The sequence below is a fragment of the Halictus rubicundus genome, chromosome 3 (genome assembly GCF_050948215.1).
Source record: "Halictus rubicundus isolate RS-2024b chromosome 3, iyHalRubi1_principal, whole genome shotgun sequence".
Taxonomy (NCBI): Eukaryota; Metazoa; Arthropoda; class Insecta; order Hymenoptera; family Halictidae; genus Halictus; species Halictus rubicundus.
In genome coordinates this window covers 20,610,468-20,620,088 of record NC_135151.1, presented here as the reverse complement: position 1 = coordinate 20,620,088, position 9,621 = coordinate 20,610,468, and the positions used below count along the sequence as shown (strand labels likewise).

Genomic DNA, 9,621 nt, shown 5'->3' with positions numbered 1-9,621 from the left:
GAGAGAGAAAGAGTGAGGAGGAGTAGGAGGAAACGGATGGTGGTGGTTCGGGAGGGATAAGGGGTGGGCGCAGTATAGGGGCGGAATTTCGCGCGTGCTCCGCTTCATCCCCCTCGGTTGCCGCCGCCGCTGCTGCTGCTGCTGGATGCTGAGGGTAGCTGGACCGCGCGCGTGAGGTGTCAGTTCTGCGCGCGACCTCTCTCCTGAAGGTGTCAACCTACTCGCGACCTACTCCAAGGTGTTTGCCGAAGTCTCGTGCAACTGACGCGGCAATACTCGCCGCGTTTCTTCCGGCCTCTCTTCACCGTATCCGTCTATACCGGTTCGTCGTAACGTCGTCATTGTACACGCGGCCCCGAAGAGAGGACTGTCCAGTGAGCCGCGCGCAAGTTCTTTCGAATTTTTTTGTTGCCTTCTTTCTTTCCTTCCGTTTCTTTTTCGTCTCTTCGCTTCTTCTCTTCGCGACGAGAGGAAAACCCTGGAAGTACACCGGTTCATCTGGCACGTGACACGACTTCAACGGCACTAACATGCTCGCCGGAATGTCCAGAGGCAACAATGTACGTGAACACGTTTCTATTGCGAGCACGCGTATTATTTAACCGTTCTCCGACGACCCGAGCCGTACCTCTTCCCCTATTGTTTCTCCTCGGCGAAGATAAGCGACTAGATTTGGGAACGTTTCTCTCTCACTCTCTCTCTCTCCTCACTTCCCTCTCACGTTTTTAATCATTCTCTCGAATCCACGATTTCTCTCTGTTTTCCACGAACGTTCGAACGTCGAAGATCGTCCGGCGGTTTTGATAAAACGTTGACTAATGACCGGACGAGCAACAAAATTCGTTCGAGCCGACGGTCGAATCCCGCTGGTTTATCTCGGTTCCACCTCGTGGAGTTTCGGGCATAAAGCAGCGCGCTATCAACGCCAGGTAGACGCTCGCGATAACCGGCCCCCGGTGTGCACGCGGCGGCTGCCTCGGTTCGGCTGCGTCGAACAACTGGATCCGCGATCAAGATTCATCGATGATACCCCGCTCGTGCTCGCCGTGGTGATCGACGAGCCGGGGCCCGGCGGAGATTTAATTTTCGCGAAATCCTGCCTCGGCCCGGCGCGGCATCATCGGCGTTCTCATCTCCCGTCTGTCCATTAAATTTCCACAGTGTGTGAGAGGTGAAGCGAGGCGATGCGAGGCGGCGCAACATTTTCGCCCCGGTATTGACGATGCATCATTGTCACATTCCATTTTCTTCGGGCGGAACGGCGCGCCGTTCCCCCGAACAAAGAATGGAGGATTTTCGTAGGCAGATATGAAAGGTATATATCGTGGAAGTTAGTTCCTCAGGTGGCGATAATTCATCAGGGTCGAGTAACTCGCCGCGCTCCCGGATGATTAATTAGTCCGGCGGCCCTTTAGTCCGCTTTTTCCTCTCCGAAAACCCGAGACAACTCGCCGATTTCTGTTGCCCTCGGTTTTTTTCTTACGATCTCGCGATCACGCGTTTCCTGGTAAGCAAAGCTTGTTGTCTGCGTGCGCGCGCGCTCTCGAATTATTATTCCCGCCAGCGAACAATAAATTCTGCTCCGAAGCTCCGAGTGAGCGGCAAATTCTGCTCGCGAGGACACCCCTAAGAGTGGAAATCAAACTGGCATGTTCATACGTTTTGAAGGGTAACTTCGCCTCCGATAAATCCGGGCGAACTTCGGATTCGCCGTTAAATCGGCGGCGCGTAATGATCGTCGGCGGTGCGCGGCGACGATAAAATAAATTTCCACGGCCGATACGCGCGCCGATAAACGCGCGCTCCTCGTTTATTTGCTCGCTCACGGCCGCAATTATGCAAACGAACATAAGGGCCCGCCGGGCATTACCGCGCCCATCGATTCCGACGGCTGTCGTCCGCGTTCGAGAATTCACGACGCGGCCGAATCGACGGGATCGACGGGATCGACGGGATCGACGATCCCGAACTTCCGACGTGCGCACTTTTCCGAAACTTTTGCCCACGGTTCCACTAATTTTCACTGTATTTCAATACAACGGGATCCGAAAGGAGCTCTCGGAGCGTCGCGACGCCGTCGGTGGGGTCACTTAAATTAGTTTCCTCGGCGACAAGCGTTCCCTCTCCGGTGGTAATGCCGCGCGTCGCGTTTCACGGACATTCGTCCGGCTAAATGTCCTTAATTGAAAACGTGTAAATCCTGAAACGGCGCGGGAGAAACGCCTAATCCTATTCCGGCTGATCCTCGGGGGACAAGCGTAGGCAATTTTCATTTAATCGGAGGAGCCGCCAACGTCGTCGTCGTCGTCGTCGTCGTCGTCGTCGTCGTCGCGACGTTGCCTCGTCCTCGAGCGCAGTTGAAGGGAAGATGAACGATGAAAGACGGGAGCCAGGCCTGGCGGTCGTTGCGCGAGAAAAGAATTTCTTCCTCCCTCTTATCGTTCGACTTATAAGAAGCGACAGCGAAGCCGCTCCTCCCGGCCGCGGCCGTCTTCTTTTCAGTCTGAAATCTCCACTCGACCCTCCTATTTATTTCCACTCAATTTCGCCGCGGGGCGTTCCGCAACACCGTCCTCGACCGTCCGTGACTCTGGTGCGCGCGGAACGCCGCGTCGTTTCGACGACCGACGTCCATGTCCAGGATCGACGCTATCGTCTTGCACGCCTCCTTTGCGCCCCTTCGCTGGCAAATTGATAATAAAATTCATGCCATTCAACGTGTCTCGTCGTCGAATATCGCTTCGATCCTTGGGCCGGTCGTGTTACTCCTCGCGTCACTCCTCGCCGAGAGGCACAGAGCTTTATTCGAAATGAAAATTTTGCTGCAGACAAACTGAAATAGAAATTCAGTTCCTTTCTTAACGCATTCCCAATGTGTGGCAAGTTTTTTCCGTTTTTAATACTGAGTACCGGCGAGAATAATGAAATTCTGAAGCCGGTTGCCGCAAACTTGTAACGCTGAAGCAAGGATTAATCAATTTATTAAGTTAATTAATAATTTACATTTAAATCCAATCCCGTTAATGCGCCTAATGTCGCCGCATGCAGAAACAAAAATTGCAGGCCGTGAATTCACGTCAGCGGTCGCGAATGTGTTAATACGTTCAATGGGTTGAAAATAATGGAACAGTATTTTTAAATTCTTCTAATGTTCTGTTTGAATTTACGCGTCTACACTCGTTCTTGTCGTAAACGCATGTACAGCGAATTGTCGATATATGTCAACAACACGGGTCTTGTTTACACTTTCTTCTATGTCAACAACCGTGTTATGGTTGCCCTCCTCGGCGTCCGAGGACGTAGTGGGAATAATTCCGCGACGTTTATCGTCCAGGCCTCAGCGACATATATAGAGAAATCACTGTAATCAACTGGTGAGGACTTTTGAGACTATACAATTTTTTAACCATTAAACTTACAATTTATGCCACGGCGAAATTCGCAATACCGTGTCTACGCTCCCAATATTGTTAATTGTCATCAAACCATCTTCCTTTATCCCTCGACTGACTTGAACCCTGATTTTGACTATTTTATGACAGCTATGGCCTTTCAAATCCTTGCATTTCAATATTTTTGTCATATTTGTGACAAATTTTTTAACCTACTTCTTGAAGAATTACCTTGACGACCCTTCTGTGTAGTACAAATAGCTGACGGTTTGAACTGGTCTCAAAAAAAATTAGAATTTAGATGAAACATTGGTAATTCCGGGTTAAAGCGGACCCAAGTTGGGTCACCGATGTTTATAACATTTTTAACACTAAACGTACCGAGCTATAAATGTAACAGGTACGTGTCGCCTTATAAAATTGACAAGATTTAATTTATTTAGACATTGCGCGGTTCTTATTGCAATGCGTGCTCTACTAAAGATATTAATGAATCATTGCTCATGAAAGCATCTTTATAATTTCAAAAATTGTCAAATGAAAAATGTAGAACCGGTCATTTTGACTGGCGGTGGTACGTTTAGTGTGAAACCATTACCCTTACGATTTATTCCAAGACTGGACTCGCGTTCACGCTCCTGACGTCGTCAATTGTCATCAAAATATGTTCTTTACCCTTAGCTAGCGTGAGGTCGGGTCTCTGGGACTTCGTCACATTTTTTGACCATTAACCTTACAATTTATTTCACGGTTAGAAGCGTAATGCCTACATTGCTATTCAGGAACAGCTTGCGAACCATGTTCGCAGGCAGTGTGGACGTTTCTACAAACTGCGAACAGGTTACTGCGAACTCGTATCCACGTACCGTACAGGAGGGCGTGCGAAAGGTCCTATTAACCCTTAGCGTCGCACACATTTTTAATGCCATTAGCAACACGAACTGCTACAGCGAAGCTCTTGAGAACCAACAATTTTATTCTTAGTAGAACAATTTGAAAATGTTTGTTTACTTACCTCGATTCTATTTATCGATTTGCTTTATTCCAATGTAGATCAAAAATTAGAAAATATTCCTATTATCACCGTGAGCTGCAAATCATAAATGTTGTCACAGCGTCAAGGGTTACAAAGGGTTCAAACACCCCATTCTGTTTGCGATCAACCCACGGACAGTTCTAGCCGGTATAGTCATTTTTCTTAACAGACTTTGCCAGAAAGAAAACAAGTTACACATTTACGTAAAGTTTGCAATATTTATAAACAAAAGATATTATTTGAGACGTCCTCGCCACTTATGGCGTGTAACCGATAATAACCTTGTTATGCTCTTAATGCTCGGCCTCGTGCGAGTTCTAGGTCATTTATGGACCCACGCCAATATTTCATTAACATATACAGTGAATTTTCGATCTATGTCAACAACACGGCGACATGTATCGTCCAGGAGATATACCTGTGTTATGTTTACACTCCTCGGCGTCCGAGGGCTCGTGACCTCTCACGGGGTACACCCCGTGGGGATAATTCCGCGACGTTTATCATCCAGGCGTTGGCGACATATATAGCACAGCAAACGGAGGGTTTGCATTTAACGTGAAAAGACCGATATTTTCGTGGCATTGACGGCACAGGTAATAACGACACAGTGGCCCCGAAACTATTTCGGAAACAGTTTCGGCGAGCGAGAGAAGCGTCAGTGTGTCGACGCATAGTTTCCCAAGGGGAGCACTTTGAGGGTGACTAAATTCATCAATAGCGTACGTAGTAATTTTACTGCGAGGGGTTCGCGAACTTCATTGTCAGACCTCGTATTTGCGCGATGGAAACCGTTCGACGGCGCGGGTTTATACCGTGAATATTTGCGTTCGTCGGACTTCCGGTTGACCCGTTACTTCCGTAGCCTTCAGCAGAGGATGGTTGTTTAAAAATCGTGCGCGGGGCCGTCAACGGAGCACAGTTGGAAGGGCAACGAATTAATTGAACCTCTGATTGCCAGCTGAAACGGGAGCCGGCAACGGATTTTTATTAATTTTGTCCGTTTCACCTGACGTCGTTTGACGGCGAACGGGATCCCGTGATGTACATATAAAAATGATAGTTGCTGGGGGAGGGGGTGTGCGCGATGAAAGAGCGCGAGGCGTGAACGACAGTCGCGAATAAAAGCTTTCGACGGGGCACAATCAATGTTACATTCGAGAGGCGGGAGACTCTCTTAAAATGTCGTGCGTCGAGTGAATCGTTGGTAAAATGTAGGTCAGGCGAAATTACACGTCACTTCTTATTAGACGCCTCGAACCAGCCCGGGCGGTGCGCGTGTAGGGGTTTCCCACATGCGCGGGAGCGTAGCTTGCTCATTGATAGCCGAGCAGAGATCGAAATAAATAGCCGTCGAATGACGGCGACGCTCGAGTTTCCCCAGTTGAACGCGAAATCGATGCTCAAATTACCTTTCCACGCCCGATACGCGACGAATTAGAAACGTCTGTTTAAGTGCCAAGACCCCGTAGATTCGCGATAAGGTAGAGCGACCACGTTACCGACAAAAATCGGCGACAAATGGTTTCACGCGTTTTACATTCATAAGAAGAATGTGTCAATTCGTGTTTTTAGCAATTTTTGAATAATATATACCTAGAGAAATAAATTTGTTGAGTAATCCCACGTAGACGGATTTCCACAATCTCAATAATCGTAAATTGAAAATACTAGAACCCATCATTTTGACGGGTCCCGTAAACCTGGTGTTAAAGATGCCTTTCCTCCTTTAATGCTAATTTGAACAGGATGAAAGTACTACATGGATACTCTTAAGAGCCAAGACTCCGTAGATTCGCGATAAGGTAGAGCGACCACGTTACCGACAAAAATCGGCGACAAATGGTTTCACGCGTTTTACATTCATAAGAAGAATGTGTCAATTCGTGTTTTTAGCAATTTTTGAATAATATATACCTAGAGAAATAAATTTGTTGAGTAATTCCACGTAGACGGATTTCCAGAATCTCAATAATCGTAAATTGAAAATATTAGAACCCATCATTTTGATGGGTCCCGTAAACCTAGTGTTAAAGATGCCTTTCCTCCTTTAATGCTAATTTGAACAGGATGAAAGTACTACATGGATACTCTTAAGTGCCAAGACCCCGTAGATTCGCGATAAGGTAGAGCGACCACGTTACCGACAAAAATCGGCGACAAATGGTTTCACGCGTTTTACATTCATAAGAAGAATGTGTCAATTCGTGTTTTTAGCAATTTTTGAATAATATATACCTAGAGAAATAAATTTGTTGAGTAATCCCACGTAGACGGATTTCCACAATCTCAATAATCGTAAATTGAAAATACTAGAACCCATCATTTTGACGGGTCCCGTAAACCTAGTGTTACAGATGCCTTTCTTCCTTTAATGCTAATTTGAACAGGATGAAAGTACTACATGGATACTCTTAAGTGCCAAGACCCCGTAGATTCGCGATAAGGTAGAGCGACCACGTTACCGACAAAAATCGGCGAAAAATGGTTTCACGCGTTTTACATTCATAAGAAGAATGTGTCAATTCGTGTTTTTAGCAATTTTTGAATAATATATACCTAGAGAAATAAATTTGTTGAGTAATTCCACGTAGACGGATTTCCACAATCTCAATAATCGTAAATTAAAAATATTAGAACCCATCATTTTGACTGGTCCCGTAAACCTAGTGTTACAGATGCCTTTCTTCCTTTAACCCTTAAATGCACGAGTGGGGTCCGCAAAGGACCCCAGTGTTGGATTTTGTGTTAACATTTTTAGCCGCGCCATTTGTGAACTGACAGTTCAGCTATTTGCTTCTGTCAATATTTAGGTTATGTTTAATGTGTTTACAGAAATAAATTGTTGCTGTAATCAAAGTTAGCAAGGAATTAGGTAAGTGGGGTCCTCAATGGTCACCATGTATGCATTCATGTTCTTAATATTTAGTTTACCTATGCACTTAAGACCGGTGCCCGATTTTACCAACGACTGCCATTTTTCACTCGTATCGTGACTGAGATGTGTTACGAACGATGAATAACGCGGGTAATAATATCCACGTTTCTGATCAATTATTCAGACACGAGTAATTTGCCCTGCGCCGTATTCCCACGATTTAAATTCCGATGTATCCTGAAAATTCGGGTCAACAAACGCTCGACGTACACCTAACGATAGGCAATATTTATCAACGATTAATATTGTCGCGACAGTTATTCAAACAACTGTCGATAAACTACTTTACATTGTTGCGGACACGGAATCAAATATTTATCGCAACCTTCTGACGTTATTTCGGATACCTTGCCGGCGACTGTACTTTGTCGTGTTTGTCAACCGAATCGTTGCACGAGATGTCCTTGTAAATTTTCCATGTACTTTGATTGAGTGTATCAACTTCTGTTGTTATATATTATTGAGAAGTACATATGCTTTTCTGAACTTCTCGATTATGAGAGACATTTGCATCGTAGGATTTGTTAGATATAGCTACCGAAACAACTCAAAGTCTGAGCATAACTGCGTATGTGTTAGCTGTTTTTAATTGTATAGCTCAAAGTCAAATCTGTTACCGACATTTGCGATTGATTTATTACTTGTGAAATGTAGCGAGTATATAGAAAATAGTGGAAATTGTTCTAGAGATATGTATTTTGGTTGTTTGCGAATAGACTACAGATTAGTTTGTACAACTGCATCGTAAGGTTAGGAGATTTCTTTGAATTTTCAATGATATTTTTAAAAATACGCGGTGCTCTCAACGCGGTGGTATAACCGGAAACTGGCGGATCTGCAATAAAGCGCAAGTCGAAAATGTACAATGAAATTTTACTCTCCAAAGTTTCGAGAAAATCGAATTTGAAAAGTCGTCAGGTTCGTATACATTATAGACTGTTTTTCGAACGACGACACCTCATAGTAGTCGTCAGTGATTAATCACCCATGATTTATCACTGCACTCTTATTATTATCTCAGACTTGCAGCATAGGCCAGCAGTGGATATCTATTATGTTACAATGTATTTCTGACGTCATTTTTCGGAGAATTGACCACATTATTTACAAGCAGCAGAGTCGATTAGCCATCGAAATTACGCAAACCTAAGAAAAACAGATCTTTGTTGTCCATCAACGATATTTACATAAAATAAGAGCTACTCGCTTCGTTTCTAATTTCGAAGCGCTTCGTCAAACAATTCATTTGCTATTGTGTCAAATATATCCTTGCAACAGTACTGCAACATTTCTCAGATTTCACTACTAAACTCCATTTATTACTATTTAACCTCCTCGTTCGGGTGTCTTAAAATTAATTACGTACTTTTCGGACAATATAGATAAACTTTAAAGCGAAAGGAAATCTGATAAAACGGGACTGCTGCAATTACGTTTCTCCTACTTAATGTTCTCCAATATTAAATGGCATTACTGAAAGAGCTGAACTGGTCGGTAATATTCTGCAGTCAGTACAGTTATCCCGTTAAATAACTCTGGATATTAATTTTTCAACGTGTACGGACAATCTAAAATCGAATTTTCTTATTTAGATAAGAGTGTCCGAGCTAAACAATACCAACGATTTTCACTGTTACGAAGAACACGTCGGTACAGTTTAAACGGTATTCAGAGAGGAATTTTTCACAAAACTTTCAGTGTTACCGTTCCATAGCAATTGAAAACGATGGAAATATATAAGCGGCTTCCTCGAATTTGGGTCAGCCTGTATATCTCCGACCAGAAATCTGATTACGAATCCGAACAATCGGCACTTACGCGTAAGTGCTTCTAATCGGCGTATCTAAAACACGCGATTAATACAAACGTTTATCTATCTGCTTGCGCACGTACTATCGGATTATCTGGACGTCGATTAAATCGCAGATTAGCGGATCGCCTGTCCCATTTCTATCTATCGCGGCGGTAGTTAGAGGTGGCAAAGAATTGCCTTTAAAACGATCGGCGTCGAAGTTCACGGGTCCGAAGACGCGTAACAGGATCGGTCATCCGAAGTAGCATCTTGATTCCCGCGGCTATGATTAAAGCGATGCCCGTTGATTGCTCGTCCAGGGGCAAGTGGCATTGTCCGGCGGCGCCGGGCTTCCGTGGCGTCGTCGGCGGTTTAATCTCGCCGTGGCTGTCCCCCTAATCCCTCTATCTGCGTCATGAACTCTTATCTCGCCGTCGGAGGCCGGCGCAAGTGTCGCGAAGCA

General features: G+C 45.0%; 1 protein-coding gene across 1 annotated transcript in view; it reads left to right on the top strand.

The window, feature by feature from the left end:
- Window positions 1–419: 419 nt before the first annotated feature.
- LOC143352924 (cell adhesion molecule Dscam2) overlaps window positions 420–9,621 on the top strand; it is a 332,337-nt gene continuing 323,135 nt past the window's right edge. The window contains exon 1 of the mRNA XM_076785960.1: window positions 420–560. The gene's annotated coding sequence lies outside the window, so the exon portion shown is untranslated. The remainder of the gene's footprint in view (window positions 561–9,621) is intronic.